The sequence below is a fragment of the Oryctolagus cuniculus genome, chromosome 3, assembly GCF_051225735.1.
Source record: "Oryctolagus cuniculus isolate XC-2025 breed Fujian yellow rabbit chromosome 3, ASM5122573v1, whole genome shotgun sequence".
Lineage (NCBI taxonomy): Eukaryota > Metazoa > Chordata > Mammalia > Lagomorpha > Leporidae > Oryctolagus > Oryctolagus cuniculus.
In genome coordinates, this window is record NC_142869.1 from 145,132,506 (window position 1) to 145,160,065 (window position 27,560).

General features: G+C 36.9%; 1 protein-coding gene across 17 annotated transcripts in view; it reads left to right on the forward strand.

Annotated features, from left to right (window-relative positions):
- The window catches only part of CD36 (CD36 molecule (CD36 blood group)), a 233,588-nt gene that overhangs the window by 171,189 nt on the left and 34,839 nt on the right, over positions 1-27,560 (forward strand). For 2 of the 17 annotated variants that reach the window (XM_008258301.5, XM_002712016.6), the window contains exon 1: positions 20,682-20,791. The exons of 14 other annotated variants lie outside the window; for them this stretch is intronic. The gene's annotated coding sequence lies outside the window, so the exon portion shown is untranslated. Of the gene's footprint in view, positions 1-3,262; positions 3,527-20,681; positions 20,792-27,560 lie in introns of those variants that run through there. One more of the 17 variants, XM_008258298.5, reaches the window with a different exon arrangement.

The following is a 27,560-nucleotide window of genomic DNA, read 5'->3' on the forward strand; positions in this document are numbered from 1 at the left end:
TTTTGTTTTGATTATAATCTATGTTATGAAAACAAAGAAAATAATTCTAAAACATCAAAGTAGCAAAGGAAAATGGTTCTATTGAGAAACTTTTTAAGCTATATTTATTTATTAAATTGAAAGAATCACAAAATGAGAGGCAAAGACAGAGGGATAGAGAGAGCTTTCATCCACTAGTTTACTCCCACAAGTGATAACACCAACCAAGTCTGGGCCAGGCAGAAGCCAGGGGCCAGGAGCTCCATCTGGGTTTCCTGCATGGGTGGAAGGGGTCCAAGTACTTGGGCTATCAGCCACTGCTTCTCAGTCACATTGCAGGAACCCGGGCCAGAAGCCGAGCAGTTGGGACTAGAATCAGTGCTGTGATATGGGATGCCAGTGTCATCAGTGGTGACTTAATCTGCTGTGATACTACTATGGACATTTTGGAGAGACATATGTTGGCAAATGTTAAAGTTTTAGATAAGGGAAAAAATGTTAAGCTTGTTTTTTTAGTCCTTATTTTTCCTATGAATGCTTGGTAATACTTATTGTCTAGACTGATAACCTCAAGGTCACCTATTTCATCCTAATTTTGGATATGTTTCCATTTATCTAGTATGCTTTTTCCTGTTTCAGTAACCACCTATGTAAAAATGTGGCTAATGTAACTTAATTTGTAGGATTATTTTGAGATTTAAATAATCACACATGGAAGTGCTGAGCATCAAATCTGACCCTCTCCTGTAATTTTCTAGTTGCCCCACAGGATAGATAAGAAATAGAAAATTTTAATTTTTACATTTCATAACCATTTATATAATTAAATTTTAAAGACTTGAAATAAAATTAAAAATTACAAAGAACTCTGACCCAGAATAGTTTTAAAAAATCAACTGCACACTAGTAACAGAATGCTACTCACAGTGCATGGCAATCAAAAACAGGTCCTTATGATTCCAGTTATCCAGGAGCTTAAGATTAACTTGAATCACACTGCTCAAGTAGAACAAAGACAAATAATATTTTAAAAAATGAAAACATCTATCTGCCATCTCTGTCTCTCTCTTCTGTTCCCATAAAATTATATTTAAAAAGTTTTTAAGGAACAGGTGCTTGGTGCAGCGGTTAAGATGCCTTTCAGAGGGCTGGCCTTGTTGCATAGTGAGTTAAGCTGCTGCCTGCCACCCCAGCATCCCATATGGACACTGGTTCAAGTCCTGGCTGCTCTGTCTCTGATCCAGCTCTCCCCTAATGTGCCTGGAAAAGCAGTGGATGATTGCCCAAGTACTTTGGCCCCTGTCATCCAGGTGGGAGACCCAGGTAAAACTCTTGGCTCCTGGCTTTGGGCAGGCTTAATTCTGGCCATTGTAGCCATTTGGTGAGTGAACCAACAGATGGAAGATCCTCTCCTTTCTCTCTCTCTCTCTCTCTCTCTCTCTCTCTCTCTGCAACTCTGACTTTGAAATAAATAAATCTTTAAAAAAAGGTACGATTTGGGATTCTCATATCCAATATGAAAGGGCTTGGGTTCTAGTTCCAGCTCCTTCAGATTCCAGCTTCCTGCTAATGCACACCCTGGGAGGTAGCAGTTTATGGCTCAAGTACATGGGTCCCTGTCACTCACATGGAAGACCAGCTGTTGGATTTACCCTGACCCAGCCCTGGCTGTTGTGGGTACTTAGGGAATGAATGAACCACTAGAAAGTAAAACTGTCTAAATCTGTTTATCTCTTTCTGTCTCTCTGCCTTTCAAAGAAAATGAATAAATTTTTTAAAAAGTTAAAGCAATTATTTTATAAAATACCAGGATAAAATCCATGAGAAGATATATGAAAGAGGTGACAAGTGAAGAAAATAAAAATTAAGGAAGGAAAATTAACATTCTAGTAGAGGGTTTAAAAATCATCATCAGGATGATTTAGAACACACGTTTCTCACTCTCTGGGTGTCTGCAGCCTCATATGTTAAGTAATGGGGAATAGATGATGCAGAAAATTGTTTTCCAATTTCTGTAATGCATGAAGGTCATGAAGGAAAGAGAAGCAGGCCAAAGGTCCTTGAATATATGAATCACAGCAGTCTATTTCTGAACAAATGTGGACTTCCTGTGGATCTTCTACCCATAGATTTTCACGTGGAATTTTCTTCCGTGCACAAGTTACATTTCTGTAATGTGCGTTCCTTGAAATAAGTGTTTTTAAGCTAATGAGGCCAGTATGGACATATACTGTTTCCTTGGTAAGTACTGGCCAGTTAGTAACAACTCATCAAAGATGCATATTTTAATTTGCTCACTGTAGAATCCAGTTGATCATCCATAGACAGCTAAGAATGCTCTAAAATCAACAACCAAACACCCGACCGTTTCTGAACTGTGCTTCAGACAACTGTACTTGGCAGAATTTTTCTTTTAGCCCTCTTGCTTAAAGGTAGGGAGTTGGCCAGTAATATTTATAGGCAACTCATGAATATTATCAATTTCACTAATTAAAACCTCTGTGTTCATTTTGATTATGCCACTCTTCAGTTTAGAGGAAATAAAGATAATTAACATGGGACTTCTATCAAATACCTGAAAACCAGTTCTAGGATGAGCGTTGTCAACTAACATAACTGCCTACTTCAAGAAAATAAATTCAAAGTGGCTAACACATCAGCATATCAGTTTATATGAAGTATTCAAAAGGCTTTTGGGAAGGACTCACATTAGGGATCATACCTAGTGGCAGACTTCTAAGCTTTTTAGTGGCTACATGATAAATATCTACTCTGTATGAGAGTATATGAGGATGCACATGCAATAAATCATATAAATTGATCAAAATTTATGATTTTTAATTCCCAATCATTGATTTCATCTAGCATACACCACAATGGCCTTATTTTTCTTTGGGATTTCTTCATTTTTGTTCTGACTTACCTGATTGTTATCATTGCACATTGCACATACAATACTCATCAACGATTGCTCTCTTATTTCTCCAATGCACACAGGAGCATCGTAGCAATCGTAAGCCTGCCTGTTGTTGGTGTCATCTCCAGCTTTCCACAAACCATAATATTTGTCAATGCTTTCTTATCTCAAAGACCAGGGTACATGTGATATGGCACCTAGGAGGACTGTAATGTGCTAAGACGCAGGATGGAAGAGACAAGGGAATTGCTTTGAGAAAGGCAGTAGGAATATCCCTGGAGAGGGAACTGCTTCTGTGTTCTTTTAAACGTCACAGAGTAATTGTTTCTTTCTTTAAAGGAAAGAACCAGAGCAAAGAGCAGCTCCTTTTCAAGCTAGAGAGGTCTGCAAACACTGGCTGCAGAGTTTACTGTGGTTTAGGAGCCCCACAGCCTCACTGGAGTGTCAATCAAAAATCCTCAACCATTCTTGGCTCTGTGGAGGTGGGGCTGACTAAGGTGCAGCAGGATCTGACCCAGCACTTGGGGCAAACAACCAGAGTCATCAGTGTTAATTCCGTGGTCTTCCACCCAGCATTTGAACGTGTGATATCATTCGTGACCGTGCGCTCTTTCCTCGGACCTCTAACTGGTAATTACACCCCTGAAATGGCTGCAAAGTTACCTAGTCTAAAGATGTCAGATCTAGGCTGCTGCCTGTAGTACAAAACTCTGTGACTTTGCTCTGACTTTTGCTTTGTTTCTGTCCAGTTTCAGATACATTTGCATTTCTCTCTTTCAGGGAGTAGAATATATGGGATATTTGTAGGCCGTTAGGCACCCCAATCCAAAGAAAGTAAAAGGAGTTGATCAAATGAAATTTTACTAAGATCTTCTCAATAATGACTACATTACTAAATGATATGAAGGCACTCAGAAAATACTTTAAATTACCCAAACTCAGCAGCATATATATGCTTATACAAATGCAACAAGAAGAGAATATCATAACAGAGAAACCTACTAAAAGTACAAATTCATGCTTGGCTATCTTTTCATTTTGAAGAAAAATATGTTCCTGGAAGACTTAAAATTTACATGCCCGTTACTGAAAGAGGTGATTCTAGTGAACATCATTATGGAGTTTGGGCTTTCTTATATTAAGATTATAAGGCAGAATAGTTGTCTTCCTAATCCAGGAGAAAGAAGAATCTGACCTCCCCAGCTTTTGATGGTCAACAGTAGCAAGTGGAGGTTCCAGGAGGCCTTTACTGCTGGCGTTCCTGCCTGGTGCTAGTTAACAGGGGACTGCTGTCACTTGTTTGAGAGAGGCAACATTGTAACTTTATTTTGCTCTCAAGTTAGAGAAATCATCATTGTATTGTATTTATTTGAGTTTTTGAATCTTTGATCTATTAGTAGCCAATAGGATGCATGAATTACTGCATGCTGAAGATTAACCAGGAAAGTCAGTTTTGGATTTGTAAATCATTGGTGAGCTGTTTTTCAATAAGAATGAGCTAGTAATAATGGGAATGCTAATAGTAATAGAAAACCAGGTATAGAAATTAGGTAAAATATTACAGAGGATAGGCACGGTTGTTTTACTGGTCACATTGTATCATTTCTAGTAATGGCATTCTATTCTGGCCTTCATGCTGATACAAAGTTCTGTAGGATCAAACTATTCCTATGTCTTAGCTTTATTTATTGTGATTATCTTCAATGCTGGGATATTTGGCTTTGGTGAATTAAAAGAGCATGGGAGATGATGGTTTGCCTCGCTGGGCGTTGTGTGGAGACACGGACAGGAAATACTAAACTGCTCATTTGAAACATCACAACCATGACTTTTGACTCAGATCTGTGCAAATCTGCCACATGTGTAGTCAATATTTATACTCAAGTATTCTAGACAAGTCATGATTAAATATTTTAATATAACATCTCAAGTAATTACTGCTTTACAGTTTCCTATGATACTCATATGTATAGTCATTGCAAACAAGTGTAAGGCAATGCCACTAAATAGACATATTTCTATACTAAAGGCAAGGAATTTATGAAGGCTGGCACAGCAGAGATGACTTTGCTTCTAAAGAGCTAGATTATGTGTGGCATCTTGTTCATTCGTTCAGAAATATTTGTCCAATATGTAAAAGGTACTCACAATGTTCTGTGTCCAATCTCATCTATTTAGCACAGCAGGTAGTCAGGTAATCAAATGATCCCATGGTATAAGTATTTTAATAAACTGAATGGATAGCAAGACAGAGGATGTTTTGTGGAGGATGCTGCTCTATTACCTTACCGAGGGATCCTGCATTGAGTGTAGTATCGAAAATTTTCACATTTCTTCTTTAAGGCTGATGAAAGATCAGTGGACTCCTAACTCTCTGTAGCCTGTGGAGTCAGGTTGCTTAGAAACTCAGTGACTATGAGCTTGCCATGGCAACCTAATTTATCAGTGACTGCAAAACTAACTTAGCTGGCACTGTGCCAAACCTCCATAGTGAAAGTAAGAATATTCAGATTAGTTCTTTTTCAATGCCAGGATTGTATTATTCACATAATCAAGCTAGATAATATTTCAGATTTGCCAAATCTTCAAAATAATGAGTTATAATTTATAAGAGTTATAACCACATTAACAGTTAAGCCTAAAGTATGCTTGCATTTTATATTAAATTATGTAATGTGTTATAAATGTATCTGCTGTTACTATCTCATTGCCTAAGTTTATATATGTATACGTATATACATATATATATAAGCTTTGTTACATTAAAGCACATATAAACTTCATTAAGTTTGACAAAGCAAAACCAGTATAGTGTACTATCTGTGTGCTAATAAAAGGCCCTGTAATATTGACTTTTAGTAGTAGTTCTAACCAGACAACCTATAAATCTATCTAAATATGAATATATATGGATTAATGATTTTATTTTATATTACTGACTCCTTATTTGCAGATCATATAAATATGAGATGTTATCATTATTTGTCTGTAAAATCTTATCTTTTAAGTAACTTACCCAATAATCTCAGATACAAATACATTAGAAAATTAGTTTCTTTGAAAATCACATTTTTGCAATCACAGAAAAGATATTTGAGAACTTGTTTTCATCCTTCGACTGAGTAGTTGCTCCCTGCAACACATTTTTTGAAGATTTTGCCCTTTTAGCTTTAAGGCAGGTTTTTGCATCTTAATAGCAGTTTCTATTATACACATCCATGCTCTGTGTAAACTGTCCTATTGTCTTCTCTGTACTTCTTCCTCTGTAAGTGTTGTATTCATCTTATTTCCCTGTGGTTCCAACTTTGTGTTTATCAGAGTCAATAGCAGGGATAGAGCCACAGGTCTCCTGAGGTAGTACTATTACAAGCCCTTTTCTCCTGGGGTTTGGCATTTATGCATTTTGTTTTGCTATTAAGAGTTCACCATATTAAAGGTTCTCTTGAGAATGAAAGATGCAGTCTGACTCAGGTTTTCATGAGGCAATGCTACATTTGATGATACTCTCAAGTTTTCTTTATGCTTCATTCATTTCCTCCTCATTCTGCAATTCTTTTTTTTTTTTTTTTGCATTCTCTAGTCCATCCCTTCAAGTAGGCAGTGCCCTTGTAGATGACAATATGCCTCCTCTCAAGATGGAAACAAGCACAAAGATGGAACCGAGGGCATTTTCGTGGAATTAATGGCATTAATTGGAACTCAGCATCCAATTCCCAGGAGTCTTTTTTTAAGGCCCCAAAGTCTAGGCCACATTGGTCCCCTCTCTTTTCAGGGGCATTTTCTAGTTAAACTAAAGGTACACTGTTTCTAGCAAAACAAATGAGCAGTGCTGAACACTCAGCAACTTAAAGGAATCAAACTTCTATCAAGGGATTGTGTATGTCAGTCTCTATGTGAAGCAATGGACTTGCATGTAAAAATTATATAGCACAGCATGAATACCAGGAGACTTAAAGCAGGCTTTTCATTGGCCAAAACAAAAGGATACTATTGCTAATGATCTACTTTTTACGTTTAATCGTACCTTTTTGGTCTGAGTGAATTATTCTAGTAATTTTCAGAAAACTTCCATTTACTCAATATGTCTGTTCCTGAGTGGCAACCAATACATAAACAGAGTTGACACATTGGATCATTTTAAATGTTTGGAAAAACTTATTGTGTATGACTGTGTTGCTCATCATTGAGTGACAATCACTCAAGACATCTGTGGAGTAGAGGAATTAATGCCCTTAGTAAGCATGTTGTATAAGGTGGAATAATCAGATTTTTGTTTAAAAGTGACTACATCTATTCTTTATTCCATTACATGCAGAGTGTCTAATAAATATAAAACTTACACACCTGGAATATCATCAGTTTCTTTTTTTAATATTTATTTGGAAGGCAGAGTCTCTCTCTCTCCCTTTCTCCCTCCCTCTCCCCCCTCCCTCCCTCCCTCTCCCTCCCTCTCTCCCTTCCCACCTCCCTCCTCCAACCCCCCCCCCCACACACACACACGGGGCACAGTGGAGAGACAGGAGAGGAAGAGAGCAGGAGAGAGATTAATTGATTGATCTTCCATCTGCTGGCTCCCTCCCCAGATTTCTTCAACAGCCAAGTCTGGTCTGGGCAAGGCCAATGCCAGGAGCCAGGAATTCCATCCAGGACTCCTGCATGGGTGGCAGGGGCACAAGTACTTGGGCCATAGTCCACTGACTTCCCAGGTGCATTATCAGAGAATTAGATTGGAAGTGGAGCAGCTGTAACTCGAATTGCCAGCATCTCAAGCAGAGGCTTACCCCACTAAGGCAGGACACTGGCCCCAGTCATCAGTGTTTTTAAACTTGCTATCAGATAATGTGGAAAATCAAAGTAGTCATCTACCAAAATGATTGGCAACTCATGTCTTTTTAATCTATGCTATAATATTTATGGTGCAGTTTATTCAGCATCAAACTAATGAATATTTGAGCATCTGTTGTGAACCAGACGCTATTTAAAACCTGGGACAAAATGGTAAATGCTGCCAACCTGATGCCTATGGAATACAGTATAGGGGATTTGTTTGTGATTCAAAATTTTGCAACTCGTGAATGAGGAAATAAATGGTGAATGGAGCTTTTTGGGAAATATCATTTGTGGCTGGGACACTAAAATGTGCTGGAGATATAGAGAAGAATAAAATATGGTCACATGATATATGTAATTTGTTATATTAATAGCTATAATGGTTGCATATAGTATAGAAAATTATACTGCAGAATTATTTCCCCTGTTCATTTTTTAAAAGAAAATTACTGATAAGGTCATGTTCTTGACCATATTACATGGCTAGAACTTTGGTTAGGTATTTTTATTATCTAAAATGCATGTGATCTAAATATTATATTTTATATAGAATCTCAGATTATTAGTCTGGGTGCTTTTGATTTAAACCAGGAGATTTATTGGCCCACATAAAAGAAAACTCCAGAATTAGCACCTGTAAGGCACAGTTGCATCAAACTATAAGCCCTGCTAAGCTTTTTCTGCTCTATCTTTCTTTTTGATATTGGATTTGACTCAGGCTGGCTTTCTCTGAGGTTATGAAAAGCCAATAGGAGCATGGATAAAACCTTCTTTGTCTTATGTATAAGGGTTGGAAAGCAGATGATAGTGGAAAAACCTATTAAAACTGGTGATGATAGTAGAAAAACCCATTACCACTGGTGTTGAATGAAGAAGCATACATGGATTTGAAGTCAACACTCAATCCAGGTCTCCTACCAAGGTGGCAGCAACCTAAGCACTTGAGCCATCACCTGCTGTTCCCCTCTGGGAAATTCCTGAGCATGATGAATTATCCCCTACAGGTTAAAATTTAGTCAGTTGAGAGGGAGGAGATGTACAATTTGGGACATGCTCAAGCTGACTTGCCCCAAATGGTGGAGTTAGAAATGTGCCAGGAGATTCCAATACAATCCCATCAAGGTTGAATGTACCAATGCCATCTCACTAGTCCAGGTGATCAATTTCAGGTCACAATAGATCATAATGATAGGACTAAGAGTCAAAGGGATCACATAAACAAGACTAGTGTCTGCTAATATTAACTGATAGAATAAAAATGGGAGAGAATAATCCAACATGGGAAGCGGGATACACAGCAGACTCATAGAATGGCAGATGTCCTAAACAGCACTCTGGCCTCAGAATCAGCCCTAAGGCATTCGGATCTGGCTGAAAAGCCCATGAGAGTATTTTAGGCATGGAAACCCAAGACACTCTGGCAAAAAACAAACAAACAAAAAAACGAAAGATCTCCGCAAGTGAGATCCCAGTAGAAAGAACACGTCATCAGTCATCAAAGAAGGAGGTACCTTTCTCTGAAGGGAGAAGAGAACTTTCACTTTGACTATGACCTTGTCTAAATAAGACGGAAGTTGGCAAACTCAAAAGGCTTCCATAGCCTTGGCAACTCATGACTAGAGCCTAGGGAGATTACTGACGCCATAAACAAGAGTATCAATTTGTTAAGTCAACAACAGGAGTCACTGTGCACTTACTCCTCATGTAGGATCTCTGTCCTTAATGTGTTGTTCAATGTGAAGTAATGCTACAACTAGTACTCAAACAGTATTTTACACTTTATGTTCTGTGTGGGTGCAAACTGATGAAATCTTTACTTTATATACTGATGATCAATTTAGTATATATGAAGATAATTGAAAATGAATCTTGATGTGAATGGAATGGGAGAGGGAGTGGGAGATGGGAGGGTTGCGGGTGAGAAGTAAATTATGGGGGGGGAAGCCATTGTAATCCATAAACTGTACTTTGGAAATTTATATTTACTAAATAAAAGTTTTAAAAAATTTAGTCAGTTGAGGGTGTTGGATTTAATCAGATTTATTCATTGTGCTTGATCATTATGGTTGGAGCAAATCTCTCAAACACCTCTTATCCCTCATGTGTTGTATTTTTCTAAAAAGATATTGCCTGTTTTCAGCTTTAATTTTATCCACCTAGGATTGGACGAAGAAGATTGTCTGAAAGACTATCATATTCAGTGGTAGCAACTGCATCACAGGAGGGAAGGGTTTTCCAAGTAATTAATTTGCAATAAGATACTATGGTGATTTTTTAAAAGTCTATTCTCTGAACCTAAAGGACAGATACCAAGAGAAAGTGCTAAATAGCACCAATTTAATTTAATCCTCACTTTATGAATTCCAATGGTTTGAAGAATTTAATTTTTCTTTCTTTTTTTTTTTTTTTTTTTTGGACAGGCAGAGTTAGACAGTGAAAGAGAGGGACAGAGAGGTCTTCCTTCTGTTGGTTCAGCCCCAAATGGCTGCGACGGCCGGTGCGCTGCTCTGATCCAAAGCCAAGAGCCGGGTGCTTCCTCCTGTTCTCCCATGCGGGTGCAGGGCCCAAGCACTTGGGCCATCCTCCATTGCCTTCCCGGGCCACAGCAGAGAGCTGGCCTGGAAGAGGAACAACCAGGACAGAATCTGGCACCCCAAACGGGACTAGAACCTCCGGGTGCCGGCGCCGCAAGGTGGAGGATTAGCCAAGTGAGCCGGGACGCCAGCCTGAAGAATTTAATTTTTCGAGTACACATTAGGGCAGTAAATATGAAGTTCAGAGAGTAAGTTCCAGTCTACGGTTTGATTTTGACTAAAATATCTTTTGATAATACTGGAAGACCCTGTGCTGTTTGTTCATTGAACTACCATTGATGGTTATATGCTCTGCAAAGCATCTCTTAAAGGGTAGGCATTTGCTGCAGCAGTGAAGATGTTCCTTGGGATGCCTGCATCTCATATCTGAGTGCCTGGGTTTGAGTCCTGGATAGTCTTCTGATTCCAGCTCTTGTTGATGTCACCCTGGAAGGCAGCAGGTAATGGTTTCAGTGGTTGGAGCCCTGCCACCCACATAGGAGACTTGGAATGAGTCCCTACCGGCTGTCTATGGCCTGGTCCAGCTCCAGTTGCTGCAGGCTTTTAGGAAGTAATCCAGCAATTGTTACAGGCATTTGGGAACTGAAATAGAGCTGTTTCTCTCTTTGTCTCTGTGCCTTTAAAAAGTAAATAAATGAAAAGGATAAAAAATGTGTTATGTGGATAAATCTATAAAAGGAGTTGAGGACCAAATGCATTCATGGTTTCTTCTAATTTAGAGATATTTGTATTTTTGTCTGTGAAATTGCTAGAAATTAATTTGGGTATAATTGCAAATTTACATATCTGAAACCAGATCTTATTTTGAAAGGAAAGATAAATATTAGATGTGAGTAGCCAAAATATCAACAAGAACAGAACAGAGGAAGAAGAAAAAGCTAAAAGAAGCTTCTGAGAGAAATCTATACTCGAGGCTTATCAAAGCAATATTTTGGGATTCACACTGTAACATGGGAAATCCTTAATGGAATTTTTTGGGGTGTTGCATGGAATGGTGTGTTTGTCATGTGTTTATATGTTTATTTCATCTCAAATTTTTTTACTCCCATCACATTTGTATCTTTACCCATGACCTGGAGGCAGTGTGGAGTGAGAGATCTTGAACTTAAAAGGCAAGAGAATATAGCTGTGGCTCAGAAGTCTCGAGAGCAAAAGTAGCAGGACTTGGAGATTCATTTGAAGGTGACATGCCATACCAATGAAATTTCCATAACCTATCATTGTTTGCTTTAAAAAAAAAAAAAAAGAAACCCAGAAAACAACAACAAAATTACCTTAGAGAATTTGAAGGGGGAGTAGTCCTAACACTGTGAGCCCTTGGTTGCTTCTCTGAGAACAATGAGTTGACACTTGACTAATGATGGAGTTTGGGATGCTCAAAGCAATCTAAGAGAGTTAGAGGATAAAGATTTTCTGTGTGATCTCTGTGAGTACTTTAGGAAGTCCATTGCCATTCTCCATAATGTAGCAAGCTTTAATGTTGTTATGAAACTGTCAGGGCTCATATGAACCTTAATAATTAAGTCCAATTTCTCTACTATCCAAAATTTGAATGTGGAAGATTACAAAGGGAAGGTTTCATTTTATCCCTGACAAGTTTGTCATTTCTTTCACTCAAGCAAGTAACTAGATATTGCAAAAATACATGCAAATAGTTGAAGGAGTTCAATGTTTTAGAATGATTCTAAATTTATAAGGTATCTGTCTTTTATATCATACAATGGTTGTTGGTAGTCTGCCACTTTTTATTCTGTCTGGATTCTAATGTTTTATAGAACATATGTATGAAAATATATAAATATACCAATTTAAATGGTTCATAGAATTTCCAGGAAAACATGTATTTCTGGACATTTCCCCTTACCCAGTATATGTATGTGCATGTTTGTGTATGTGTATAAATGATTCATGAAAATACATATTTATGTATTTTTGATACTTTGTTAAAACTCAAAAATCCACTCAATGTAAGATGTTCCAAGTTTTGATCCTATGAATTTTGGCAATCTTAAAAATATGTTTTAAGCTACTCCCTGTGATTCATTTGAGAAATAGCACTACAAACCAAACCTCCTGGCTCCTCAAAAGACAGGAAACCCAGCCTGTTCCCAACACAGATCCTCTCCTTGAACCCATTGAAAAATCAACCTGGAAAATGTTTTGGTTTTACTGTAGGAAGTGATGGATGGTTTTAGCTTCCTTTAAAACTATAAGCTGCTTCCATGTCACTCAGATGCCAAGTTTGTGCTATTTCTTCCAGTTGTCAGTGCTAGAAGATCATACCTCTCCATTCAAGGGGTGAGAGGAGGGGGAGCGTCAAAGATGCATTATTTCCTGTGTGGCATTTTTTAAGCCGTTGTCGTTAGGAAAAGAGTTGTAGATTGGTGCCTCCTCACACAGGGCACCAAAATGTTAGGAAGAGAGGCACAGAATAGAGACGAAGCAATGTACGAATTTACAGCCAGACCAAATTTATTCAGAGAAAATAAATTCATAGAGGTGGGTGACCAACTGCCTGCGTGCATATTGATGGAACACATGACAGAAGGCTCCGCCCCCTGGGGTGGGGCCTTTTTAAGGAGGGCTAGAGATGGGGCTGGTGGAGGGGAATTCCTGGAACTGGGTGGGGCCTTGGGAACCTGGGGAAAAATGCAGGGTGGGCTATGAAGGCAGTAGGGTGTGAGACCCAACTGAGATTCAAGGGCAAGGAATACATTCCATTGTTTATCTTTTGGGCAATAAGCAAGAATGGCTGAGGCTTATGTCCTTGCTCCATCAGCTGTTATATAACATACTTCTTAGAAAACAATTTTTTCTTCTCCTAGATTTAGAATTCAGCATGCTTCCATTTCCTTGGAAAATGTATGTTTGTATGTGTACATGTCCCAACTATGGACCTAGTTCTTTCACAGAGCTAATACCCAATTCCTCTCTATCTGTACGTTTACAGTGTGGTAAATGAGCAGATGGCCCACAGATCAATATTAGAAAATTTTTAAGAGACAGGCTTGTAAGTGTGGTTACTATGTGTATGTTTTTAAAAAAATATGCCTTGATTTTAAATTTCAGATGTTTTATACTATAAAGTGGAATAGTTAATTTAAGCTTCATCATAAACCTTGTATCTTTATATACATTTTTCTATTTCAATACATTCATCATGCTCTCCAAATTTTGTTTAAACAGAATTTTTTAAAAAATCCTTGGCATTACTTTAGTATCTTAACACGAGCTATTTTGACCAAGCAAAGAGCCTTTAAAAAAGTAAATTAATTTCTCTAACCTTTTTTAAAATTATTTTATTCACTTCATTTTTTAGGTTTTCATTTTAGGAACTCTCTCAAGTAGTCCAAAGCTGTCATATTTCTCAGCACTAAAATTTTTGTACCTTTCCTTGTAATTTTCTATCTTGCTGCCTTGTAAAATTTCAAATTAACTGAAGAATTATTTTCCTTAATTATTTTAAAATTGATACCCAGCAACTAAATGCTATCAATGATTTTTTTTTGCCTGCTATTTCACCACATCATGCTTTGATGGTTACTCTTTTACCTGAGTGTTTTGTTTTTTCTGATAATACTGCTCCATCTATGGTCTGAGGATAACCAACCTGAAAAACTATGCTGATCATAACGTTTCCTCATGTTTCTTAGCTTCACTTTAATGTTGACTTCCCTCTCCGATTCCTTGGAGAGCTAAGTCATCTTTTCAAAGTGTTCAAGTAAGCGTTAGGGCTGCCAACTTTTTTGTTGGCCTATGACATGTACATACTGATCTGCCCATGCCCACCTGAGAACCATCTCCAGTCAGCTCCTACCATGGTTTCTAATAAACATGTGGGTAAGACTACTTTATATTTTTAATGTGATATGTTTCTTTCACTCTATCTTGTGGCTCATTAGACCACATGGTTCAAGCCTGACCTTTACCCTGATATTCTGCTTTGTATCTTTATAGATGTCCTTCCATCATTCTTTTAAATGTATGATAAGAAATTTCCATTTTAGTTTCTCAACATTTTACTGACATTACATTATGCTTTTGTCTGTTTAGTAAGTCTTTAACGGTTGTATACATACGTGTTTATTCTTATCCCCGTATATGAAATTCTTCTTCTTTATATAAAGCAGATAGAATAAGACATTAGAGCAATAATTATAGCAAATGAATACCCTAGGAATTAAAAAAATGCATATGTTCATCTATTATACAAACACAATTACAAATAAAAGTACTTCAAATAGTTCACAGACAATGGACTTAAAAGTAAGTTTATTTTGGTGAAAAAATTGTGAAGTCCATGCATAGGGTTTTTATCATGGGAATATGAATTTCCATGAACTTTTTGAAGATTCCTCATATTCTTATATAAGCATCTATGCATGTATAAATCTCCACTGTTATTTCCTACAAATTAAAGGAATCAAACAAAATTTGTTTTAGCTTTACATTGGTAACTGATGTTTTGAGACAGTTTACAGGTACTTACAATGAAATTTGTTTTAAATCTGAAAATAATTCTGTTAATTGCCACCTCTAGGATGTTCACTCTTCACTGCTTATTGTGTCCAGATATCATTTTCCTCTCCATGTATTAACTGGTTACATAAAATTATTCATCAAGTTGTGTAAATACTGTAAAAGGAATATGTAAAGCTAGGTATTGATCAGGAACAGATTTACCATTTCTCAGAGGGGTATAGGCTCTTTTGTCAGTTTGAATTTTAACGCTTGTTTTGGCACATAGCAAAGGGTTATCTGAAGGACCTAGTAGGGTGTTGTAACTGATCAGCGAGGTGAGGTCACCTCAGCAGGCTCTAAGCTCCCTGTGTGTGTGAACTCTGTTCTCTATCATCATTATTTTCATAAGTTTTGAGCCCTTGCTTACCCATAGAATCTAGAACCACAGTGCATGTTATACTGAGGTGTTTTTCCTTGTTGAGCTGTAAAAAGAAAAAAAACATTAAAAATTTTTCAGTTATCTACTACTATAAACTGCCAATATCTTGTTATCTAGCTTTCTCAGTTTGAAGTTTAAATCTACCATTGGATTTGATCTCGAGCTCAAGGGTACAGGTAGGCTCCATATGGCTATTCTCTTTGACGTGAAGAGACCAGGAACACAATGACTATGTCTTGCTGATTTTGCAACCTCTACTGTTAATAAAGCTGTGATCAGAACTTTTGGCCATGTGATCCCTCTCCCAGAACTTCTGTAATGAGTCACAACTGCTTCTCAAATATGTTGCAATATTTGTGTTACTCATTATACTCTTCCTCTTTTACTTCACAAGTGTAAAAGGCTATGACTCAGCTTATTTAACAATATTGTTAAAAAGAAGTTTTAAAAGCCATAAAAATGCTAGAAAAAAAGGGTATTTTGTTTTTCACATTGTGGCAGTGGAGAATGGCTTTCAAAGTATGACACAATCCTTAAAAGGAAATGAATGAAAAGTAATTAAATAAATATGAAAAATTTCTGTAATTTAAACATACAGTAAAAAGAAAGAAAACTTTGTCAACCTAAAAAAGTCAAATGTCAAAGAGTGGGTATTTCCTTAATAATTAACCAAAAAAAGGACAAATCAACTCATAGAAAAAAAATTAACAGGAATATGTCAGAAGATGTATTTATTTATTATTTTTTTGAAAGGCAGAGTTACAGAGAGGCAGAGACAGGTAGAGAGAGAGTTCTCCCATCTGCTGGTTTACTCCCCAGATGGCTGCACCAGCATGAGCTGCACCTATCTGAAGCCAGGAGCTAGGAGCTTCTTCCGGGTCTCCCTCATGGGTACAAGGGCCCAAGTCTTTGGGCCATCTTCTACTGCTTTCCCAAGCCATAGCAGAGAGCTGGATTGGAAATGGAGCAGCTTAGACTCGAACTGGTGCCCATATGGGATGCCAGCACTGCAGACCATGTCTTTGTCCACTATGCCACAGTGCCAGCCCTAATACACTTTTAAAATTAAAAAAAAAAAAAGATTTATATACTTACTTGAAAAGAAGAGTGACAAGAGCAAGGGGGGGGGGGGGTGTCTTTTATCCTCTTGTTCATTTCCCAAATGACTGCAACAGCCATGTTTGGGCAGGCTGAAACCAGGAACCAAGAACTTCACCCAGGTCTCCCACATGGGTCGAACAGGCCCAAGTACCAGGTTCTTTAGCAGGCAGTGGATTGAGTCCCAGCTGCTCTGCTTCCAAAGGGTGCTCTGACACGGGATGCCCACACTGTAAGCAGCAGCTTATCCTTACCTAGCATGCTTTGGGAAGTAGACTCAACTCAATTATATAGAAAAGTTTTACCAAGCAACAAACTTGGTAAAAACTTAAAATTTAGTATAAACCCATCAAATGATGGATAGAGACAAGCCATCTACCACGTTTTTGTGCACAAGTATGAGCAGTAATTTAGTAAAATGTTCCCTACAAAAAAAGAACTACAAATCGTGTCTTAGGAAGTTCATTTCCCACTTTTACTGATATTCCTGCACAAGTATACAAAGCTACACATGCAATATACTTTCTGCATTATTTTTGTGAGAGTAAAGAACTAGAAATTATATCTATTAAATGGTGACTAGACACTGAAAAGATGAAATAGTCACTGTGAACTATTTTATAATAGTGATAAAAGGGAAATTCTCTTTGTGATATGGTAAGTTCCAGAAAGTATTTATAAATCAGTCTAGGCATTACCTCATATTAAATGTTAAGTTTCACATCTCAGGAGCAGGGTAGCATATGTAACAGTGGTTACTTCTAGGGAATAGATTTGGATATTGACTTCTCATTTTATACCATTCTATAATTTGTGGTATTTCTTACTTGTTTGGGTTTAACAAATTACCTAAAATAAAATTTTGCTTACTAGCCCATGATAATCGACAATTACTTTTTCAACAAAAATGCTGTGTGGTTCTTTCCTAAATCCTTTGTGTCATCACTTAATTGTTACCACAGTTCTGGCAGAGAGATTTCCACTGTGGCTGGGAGGTGTAAAGTAGTTAACAACATTTCATGCCCCTAGGAAATAATGAAAACTAATCTTAAATTGAGGCCCATTCACTTTCTGAGCATATCTTAGGCCCAATCAAACGATGGCATAACTGTGTTAAGAACAAGCAGCACAATGGCCTCTCCTTTCCATTCATTCTTGGCTCCTTTTAAAATGTTATTCTCTTTGCAGTCCTTGTGTGTGTCCATTCATTCAACTGTTTACCAGTCTGTGCCCCTTCTGAACTTGGGGGCACTCGCAGTGGATTTAAACAGGCACAGCCCAGAATCCTAATAAATGCAGACAGGACAAAAACATAGGTCAATTGTAGGATTTTGTCCAGCGGTGATAAGTTATTGGCAGGGAACAGAGCAGAGACAGAAGCGAGGGGAAGAAAGCTGGCAGGAAGAGGGCAACAGGAGGAAGCATAGTTTGAGTGCCCAGGGGTTTCCAGGCCTTCGTCAAGGGCTGCACACTCTTCATCTCATTTAGTTCTTACCAGTCTGATATTTAGTTTTCTCTAATGTTTGATTATGAGAAGAAGAGCAGTGGATATGTTCTTTAGCTTGATTGTGGCAACCATTTAACGTTGTATACATACATGTTGGAATTTTAATAACTTATGCCTTTTTAATTTTATTAATATTATACCAGATTTCACATATTTCATAGGTACAATTCTAAGAAGCTAACCATACTTTCCTCCTACCTGTTTCCCTCCCTCAATCCCCCTCCTTCCTTCTTTTTTTCTTTTCTTTAATGCTTGCAAAAACATCATTTCTATCCATTCTATAAACACAGGCTTAATGCACCACTAACCATAGTACTCAACAAGTAAAAAGTAGTAAGACCACAATTCCACAGGAGTATAATGAAAATCTCGAAAGAACAATTATATCACAAGGTGTCTGTTTGATGCCTATGCAATTATTCTATATTAACTTTAAAACATAAATGGTTACTTAATTCCTAACCCCCACTCACATAACGAGGGCCTGGTGGCCTCAGGATTTACTTCTGTCATATGATTTCTAGCCCTAATGATCTTTCACAAAGCAGAGTTTACAAATAATTGTGCCTTTGTTGGCTTAAGCATATTGCCAATTTTATTGTTATTCTAATATGTTCATTTAGTGTTATTGTAGATATACATAAAGTAAGATTTACCCTTATATGAAACACATTCCTTTTTAAAAAGGAAACCCCAACATTGTTTTCTCTGAAATGGGTGCCAGGGTGGAAAGTGCATGTTTTCCTCAAAGACCATGCTTTCAGGTTGGACTTGGCTGTGTGCTTCCTGGTTCTGATGTGCTAAGCTGTTCAGAAACTGTTGTCCCTGGGCTTTTTTTTTTTTTTTAATTAAATGAATAGAAATTTACAAAATACAACTCTTGCATTGTTGTGGCTTTTCCCCCCATAACCTCCTTCCCACCTGCAACCATCCCATCTCCTACCCCATTCTTCATCAAGGTTCATTTTCAATTATCTTTATATACAGAAGATCAACTTAATATATACTTTAGTATATACTTTAGTATATACTAAAGATTTCAACAGACTGGGCTTTTAAACACCCAGCAGCTGCTTCTGGGAATGTCAGTTTGCCTGTCTGAACAGCCGGCTCATGGCAATGTGTGACGTTTTCCTCTGCAGAGACTTGGATGGCACCAGGCCATCAGTTAAATACAGAACCAAGTAAGACCAGTGCCAAGGCAGCCATCTATTTTGTGTCTATTTGCTTCTGAAATATCTGTTGCTAATAATATTCATATTTTCCTGATGATTTACCAATCCTTTCAATATGTGTAAAATATGACTTTCAAAAGTGTCTTATCTGGAGACCTGTTGTGTTGGCAAGTATTTCTGAATTGTCATATTGGTCTGTGAATATGTACAAATGAGAAATAAGGTTAAGAAGAAAATATATCAAAGTGGCTTAAATACCAAACAGATAGCTATAAGATTTTTAAGCAATATATGTATTAAATTAACATTTATACCATACTGCATTTTCACACGATACAGCCAACCTTAAAAAGTTCCAGCCACGGAACAATTGCCTTTTTTAAGTTTCCTGGAATCTCTAGGAGTTATTCATTTAAATGGAAAGGATAATCATGATAAGATTTCTTTGAGTGATTTCTATTCTCTCCTAATTAAGTGGTCTGAAATTTAGAAAGCTCATCCTAATATACCTAAAGTGTTTTTATGGATCATTAACTTTTAAATAAACATGTCAGTAAAAAAAGCATTCTGAAAAATGCCAGAAAGAGTTGCTGGTTCCCTTTCGCATCATGTCTACTGCCTGCAATGTGCTGCCACACACATCTGAAAGGGACAGCGTGGGCACCCTAATGACAAAAACTGTCTTACATATGACCTAATGGACTAAATATACTGCTGGCTGTTATTCTTAGCTTGCTTTATGTCAAAGTTGACTTGAGACATTTATCCAGCTAGCCTGCGAGATCCAGGCTAATTTGACCTTCTGAAGATTTTCCTGTAAGAGTCTGAGGATTTCTTTCTACAAATGAAGATTTAATAATAAGAGGCCCTCTATCTCCAAAGCGCAAGTCCTTCTGTTTTGATTAGCTATAAAAATAATGACTTTGGAAATGATTTAAAGGCATTTTTTTAAACATTAAACATTCAACCTCTATAGTAATTGCATTTAAATATTATTTAATAGTCCTATTTGGACTGAAGATGTGTAAGGGATTTCATTTTTGGCAGGAGAACTTTGCTGTGCATGTGAAACTAATGTAAAACAAACAGAAAATGATAAATGGTTAAGAATGTTCTTTGAGAACAATAGGCTGTTTCCTTTTTTTAAGCCTGGTTGTCATCTTTGTTGATTGACAGAATGTCCAATTGTTTTTAGGATGGTTAATCACAGAGCTCTTCAGTGTTATGCTCTTTAGAGAAAAACACATTTAATTTAATATTCACAAGATGAATTTTGCAAGCCCAGTCATGACACGGAAGTGAAAATAGGCTTTTCCTTCCCAATACACTGTTCCTGCTCCCAATCTCAGTTCGGCATCTGCAATAAAGATTCTAAAGGAAAACGGAATGTATTAGAGATGGCTCTGCAGAGCAGTTCCTTTTGTTTCTCTGGCCTCTGACTTACTTGGATGGCAAAACAGCCAAGAAAAAGAAAAAAAAAAGTACTGCTGAGTAGCTCAGATATAGGTGATGGGTCTTCACATGATCACAAAAATAGACTCTGATGTGCCATACCAGTAGCGTGATGTGTGTGAGTTTTTTTTTTTTTTTTTCAATTCCTCTGGCAGTGAGCCACACACTGGGATCTGACGTTGTAGGATTTTTTTTTAAGCATATTTAAACTCTCACACACTTATGTAATGAGAATCTTGGTGTAAGATTTTTCTGCGGAATACCATTTGGTCCTATTAAGAATTGTCTATTCAAATGTTGGAGCATTTGATTGAAAAATCCTTTTTAGCCCTTCTAAAGGTAAGTCATATGGTTTTTCTTAAATAAAAAAAGATGTAGAGACTCCCACTCCCAACTGATGGGAGATCACACTACTATGGAAAGACTCCTAAGATATTTTATTAATAAAGACAACCAAAAATAGTAGCTCTTGTCTTAAAGTCACTAGGCTTTATTTAAAAACCAGGTGTGTTGTGTTTTCCAGCTTGTCAATCTTCTACATTTTATGTTTGTGAACTATTAGAACTGTGTTCAAAGATATTTCACTATTTGATGTTTAGTATCTTTTGTTTGCATGCAAACATTTATTTGCTAACATTTAAAATGATTTACAGTCTGATTTGGATTATTGTAAAAATATTTGTTTTGTGTTCAGTCTATTTATACAAGATGCTTTGATAATGAAAATTATCAAAAATAATACTAAATATAATGGGATTTATTTACATAAATGTCTTGTTACTCCGGTCAGAATGCTCTGTAGTATGCATTTTTTAACTGATTATTAATTTGCAGAATCATTAGTTTGCTTAGTTTCCAGGCTAAATTTCACAGTTCCTTTTGGAAACTGAATTTGTCTACATGATTAAATTCAGTATGTATCTTGGATATGTGATTATTAAGCATTTTTCATTAATAAAGATGCAATAATTGTTCCCAGGAATTTAAATTTTAAATATTGACATTAATTAGTATAAATTAGCTTACAATTTACTAGAAAAATAACTAAAATAAATGTTTTTGGCAATTTAGTGCACTGTTTTCTTACATGAAATAGAATTTGAATAAGGGACAAAGCATTCTGGAGAAATTAAGAGGCTCGCTTATCCAAGTAAATTTCTAAATAACTGTAAATGGCATAAATTCTGTATTTTAAATTTCAAACAGTGTCTGCAGTTATCATGAAACATTGATAAAATTTTTGTAAAGATTTGCAGTCTTTTCCCATTTGGTTTTAAGTCAGTGATGTCTGTTGAAGTGGAAAGAAAGCAATGCTGAAATGAAATATCTAAAAAGTTTTGTTATATAAAGAATCTAGTCATTCTTTGACATTCATTAAGAGGAAAAATGTAGAAATCTTTTTATATACTAAAGTTATTAGTAAACCAGAAAAATGAACCAAATACAAAACTATCAGATAACAGCTTAGCCTGGGAGGACTATTATAATTACAGTTGGAGAGGTACTTGTACAGAGTGTACTGAAAGCTTTGGAACTTATCTAATAAGTAACATTACTGCCTTTATTTTATGAAAGTTTTAGCCAACTTTGCCCAAATATATTTGCTATGTTTGTGTTTTCTTTTGTCTGCTGAAGGAAGCAATTCTGTAATTATTTTCTGATTTAATCATGTTTTAGTTCACTAGCACAAGATTTTGCTAAAAATTTCAAGTAACATTGTTTTCAGTTTCCTTTCCATTTGCATGGTATTTTCATTTCATGTATATATGTGTATAAGTGTATATGTAATCAAATTTTGTTATAAGTTTAAAATAATCATTACTATTTGTATAACATGTATACATTTATTATAATTCTGAAACAACCTGGGCAATATGAAGTAACCTTGTTATGTTATAGTTGCTTAAAATGACATTTCAAAATAACATTCACCATGAAAATTTTATACATTATTACATTTAATTTTATTTAATACTTTTAATCTTATTTGGTGTACAAAAACTCGTTTATGAGAAAATTGAATGACAAACTCTAAGAGCTTCAAATTTAGCTCTCAACTTCAGCTCTCAACTTCAGACCCACAATCCTAACCCCTGTAAGCTTATTAGTATCTTTCTGTTTATACTAGAATTTTGGGTGTGAAAAAAAATATAAGTTTTGAGATTGAGTTTTTCTAGGCAAACCTGTTTAAGTTACTATTACTCTATAAGAGGCATTTCAAACTTGTAGTAATCCCTAGTTCATATGCCTCTAATAGAAGAATTCATTTTAGAAGGAACCTGAGTATAATATGTGAAGCCCAATACATTTATATGTATGATTATTATTGTGATATTTGAGTTATACGATTTAGCTGGGTGTAGTATTGTTTTATATGACAAGTATCTATTCAGAGAATATTTATATTGTATATTTTTACCTGCATATATTTTGATAGTATGAAAAGGCACATACAAGAAAGTCAAAAGATTATGGTAACTTCTATACCAGAAGATGTTGGTCATCTTCTAATTCTCCTATTTATTTTTTGGGTAGAGGCATTGGGTTTTATTCAGTAACTCAGAGCCCAAGTACAGTGTGACTGAAAGTTTGAATGGGTGCAATTCCTGCCCGATTTTTCTTTTTTAAAAAAATATTTTATGTATTTACTTGTGAGGTAGAGTTATAGACAGAGAGACTGAGAGACACAGAGGAAGGTCTTCCATCCACTGGCTCAATCCCAAAATGGCTGCAATGACTGGAGCTGGCCTGACCCAGAGCCAGCAGCCCTGAGCTTCTTCCGGGTCTCTGATATGGGTGCAAGGGCCAAGCACTTGACCTATTTTCTGCTGCATTCCCAGGCAGTAAGCAGAGAGCTGGATCAGAAGTGGAGCAGCCAGGACGTAAACAAGCTCCCTTTAGGGATGCTGGTGCTGCAGGGGGAGGCTTAGCCTACTATGCTACAGCACCACCTACCTATCCTCTTCTTATACCAGTTAGCTTTCCTTTGCTCAAATTTATTTTTATTTTTTTTTACTTTTATTTAATGAATATAAATTTCCAAAGTACAGCTTATGGATTACAATGGCTTCCCCCCCATAACTTCCCTCCCACCTGCAACCCTTCCCTCTCCCACTCCTTCTCCCCTTCCCTTCACATCAAGATTCATTTTCAATTTTCTTTATATACAGAAGATCAATTTAGCATATATTAAGTAAAGCTTTCAATAGTTTTTGTGCATCAAATTTAAAAGGAGATTTCTATATTTGAATAGTACTTCATGAAGGTGGATCTAATGGCCTTCTGTTTCCAATGATGAAACAGAACCAATTTTAAAAGATTGGCTTGCACCTATTTCTATGAGATTGGATTTCGATCTGTTATCTCATATATTTCTAGGGAACCATGGCATGGTTTGCATAGAGTAAAAAATCTGGAAAGACATTGTGTTAATTTTGGAAGGAAACTAGATTTCATACTTTTTTCAACCTATTGCTGGATTAATCATCCCCAGTAATTCTACAAATTGGATTTTATGGGCAAATGTTGCATTTCTTTGATGAGGAAGAGTCTGTGTATTAAAAAAATGACTGCATGTACTTAATAGAATCACAAGTGTCTGATCTAGTTTCCTATCCTAAGAAAAAGTGGAAGGAAGGTTAATGGAAAGAACAGGAAATTTTAGGTATCCAATGATCATCAGGAAAATGTCATGTGGGTACTGGGACTCATTGGTGGTACAAAAACCCTGGAAATCTGAAACTATTTCCAATTTCATAGTTCATATCCCAGAAAAGTTACCTCTGGGTGGAGTTTCCCAGGGAACACAGCTTTGTTCACACATGGGAATAATTATAGATTCTCTGTGGATTTGCTCTCATGTTCCAGTCTTTTTTTTTTTTTTAAGATTTATTTATTTGCTTGAAAGTTGGAGTTAAACACAGAGAGAAGGAGAGGCAGAGAGAGAGAGAGAGAGAAGTCTTCCATCCAATGATTCACTCCCCAACTGGCCACAACAGCCAGAGCTGTGCCAATTGGAAGCCAAGAGCCACGAGCTTCTTCCAGGTCTCCCATGTGGGTACAGAGGCCTAAGGACTTGGGCCATCTTCCACTGCTCTCCCAGGCCATACCATATAGCTGGATCAAAAGTGGAGCAGCTGGGACTTGAACCAGCACTCACGTGGGATGCCAGCATTGCAGGCAGAGACTTAACCTGCTACGCCACAGCACCCACCCCTCTAGTCCATTTTTTAGAGAAGCCTCTTATAGTTCAGTCTACTACAAGTTTTGCAATAAGTTCAGTTCTTGAATCCCCAAAATATTGGAAGGTTATGTTGCTTAAAAGTTCATTATAAAAACACTCCATTAATTTGACATCAGAAAAAAGAGAAAGAAGTTCTTTTTATCCCTCCTTTCAAAAACAGCCCAAGGGAATAGTCTACTTGTGAGTTCTAAAAAGGAATATGATTTATAATCTATGAATCAGCAATCTTATTCACCTTGAGAATCAGGAAAGGTATGTGACTAGTAACATCTTGTATTCTGCCATTTATTTTCCTTTCTTTCCTTTTTAAAAATGTATTTATTTGAAAGGCAGAGAGAGAGAAAGAGAGAGAAAGAGAGAGAAAGAGAGAGAAAGAGAGAGAGAGAGAGAGAAAGAGAGAGAGAGAGAGAGAGAGAGAGAAAGAGAGAGAGAGAGAAAGAGAGAAAGAGAGAGAAAGAGAGAGAGAGATCGGTCTTCCATCCTTTAGTTCACTCCCCAAATGGCTGCAATGGCCAGAGCAGGGCCCATCCAAAGCAAGGAGCCAAGAGCTTCTTCTAGGTCTCCCATGTTGGTATAGGGATCCAAGGACTTGGGCCATCTTCTGCTTTCTCAGGGGCTTTTGCAGGGAGCTGGATTGAAAGTGAAGCATCTAGGACTCGAACCAACATCCATATGGAATGCCAGCACTGCAGGTGGCAACTTTACCTGCCCTGACACAGCTCCGGGACCCTCTTCTTTCTTTATATAAGTCTCAAGAATTGTCTGAAACTATTTGCTGTCCAAATTTAAGAACTCTAAGCAAGAAATAAATTATGACATATCAAAGTTTTGTTTATTTCTTAAAAGGCAAATAACCAGTAAAAAATAAAATTGAATTCAGGTTTAGCAAGTGAAATTAATTACTTAATATTTATGAAGCTATCCATTAAAAAACCCAAGTATGCAATACCCAAACTTTGCATGCTATAAATAGCCACATTTGATGAAATGGTAGAGAGAAACTATACCTTTTCTCTGACAATAAATAAGAGTGGAGAGGTGTTAATAGAATATTCTGTGTAACCTGAACTTTTCTTTCAATGCTCAGTGCCTGTCCTCCATGTGTTTGGTCCTCCTTTGCCTCTGGTAAATTTTAAACTAATTATAATTTTGTATTAGGCAGCATAAGGATAAAGTATGATTATAATAGCAATATCTCATTACTCATGATTTCAAGGCACTCACTGAAGAATAATAAATGAACCCAAGGAATGTCAAATAACTGTCCTACACTTAGGGGAAAAGTAGAAATTTACAGCAAGGTAGTAAAAGTTCGTTAGTTGAAACTTCAAGAAGTAGATAAGTTCTCTCTCTCTCTTTCTCTCTCAAATTGAGTATATGAATGAAATAATTAAAGATTAATACTTTTGCTCATATACCACCCAGTCTAATGTTATATAAGTAATCTGTCTAAGCATGATTCAACAGAATACATTATTTCATACTTCTGTTTTCTAATGAATTTGGCTTAATAGCAGTGGGATGTGTACACTGTCTCACTTCAGTTTTAAGTTTAAAGCAGGCGGAGTATAGGCACTACACTGGCCTGTCCACTGTTCAGTATGTCTGGGCTCAGAGTGCATAAAAGCCCACATACTTAGTCTGTGTGTCTAGAGACGGCAGCCCTCATGACATATGGAGGTGATGCACTGGCTCAGCTGCTTGTCTTAAAACTTCTAATCTCCTCTTCACATTTCACTCTACACTGGGGGACTCTGAGGGGCAAACAGATTAATTGGCTAGCTCACTCTCACCTGGCACGAGAATGGTACATCCATCTTTGGTTTAATCTTCAGTCTTCTAACCTCCATTACACCAGTTTGCAGAGATGTATTTTTATTACTTCCTTAAGTATAACTTCAAGATAGATTGTTGGTTTCCAGCACACACAACCCCAGGGTGACATTCGCTATTTAACAATTACTATGGTTGCTTAAATGATTGTTTCAAGAAAAATTTAAGCAGGCTGGTGTGGTTAAGCTGCTGCTTACAACACCAGCACTTGAGACTGGAATGCCAATTCTGGTACTGGCTGCAGCACTTCCAATATAACTCCCTGCTAATACACCTGGGAAGACACTGGAAGATGGTGAAATGACTTTTGTCCCTACCACCATGTGGGAGACCAGGATGGAGTTCCAGGTTCCTGGCTTTGGCCATATCTAGCCCCAGCCATTGGGGCCACTAGGGGAGAGAACCTGCAGATAGAAGAGTCTCTCTCTCTCTCTCTCTCCCTCTCTCTCTCTCTCTCTCTCTCTCTCACACACACACACACACACACACACCTTGCCTTTCAAATTAAATAAATTTTTAAAAAGTGTTTAAGGCACTATATAATTATACTTTGCAAAGGAAATGCATTATTTGATAATATTCAGTATTTATTATTATCAATCTTAAACAACTTACCCCATTGCATGATGGCAATACTTGCTAAAGCCACAGGAGGTGGCACAGTACATGTGTTCAAAGGGTAAGGAAGCTGTTATTTCTGCTCCACCCCAAATGATTAATAAAAAGCCAGTGTCCCATGCTCAGGGAGACATAAAAGTTCACAGGAAAAATAAACCAATTGTATATACTTGTGTGCATTCCTTTTACATTGGTGAAAACATGTGCCAGTAATGACCTCAGTGAGACTGAGTTGATGGGGTACCATGATAAACAGTGACAGAATCCTCAGGAAACAGAAGTCCTAAAGGATAAAAATAGTAAATAAATTTTGTAGCAGTTATCTTTCACCATTGTTTTCTTAGCTATGCACGTAATAGTTCTGAGAACCTGAAAGTTTTCTCAAGTGAAAATGCATACTGGCAGAGAGAGTAA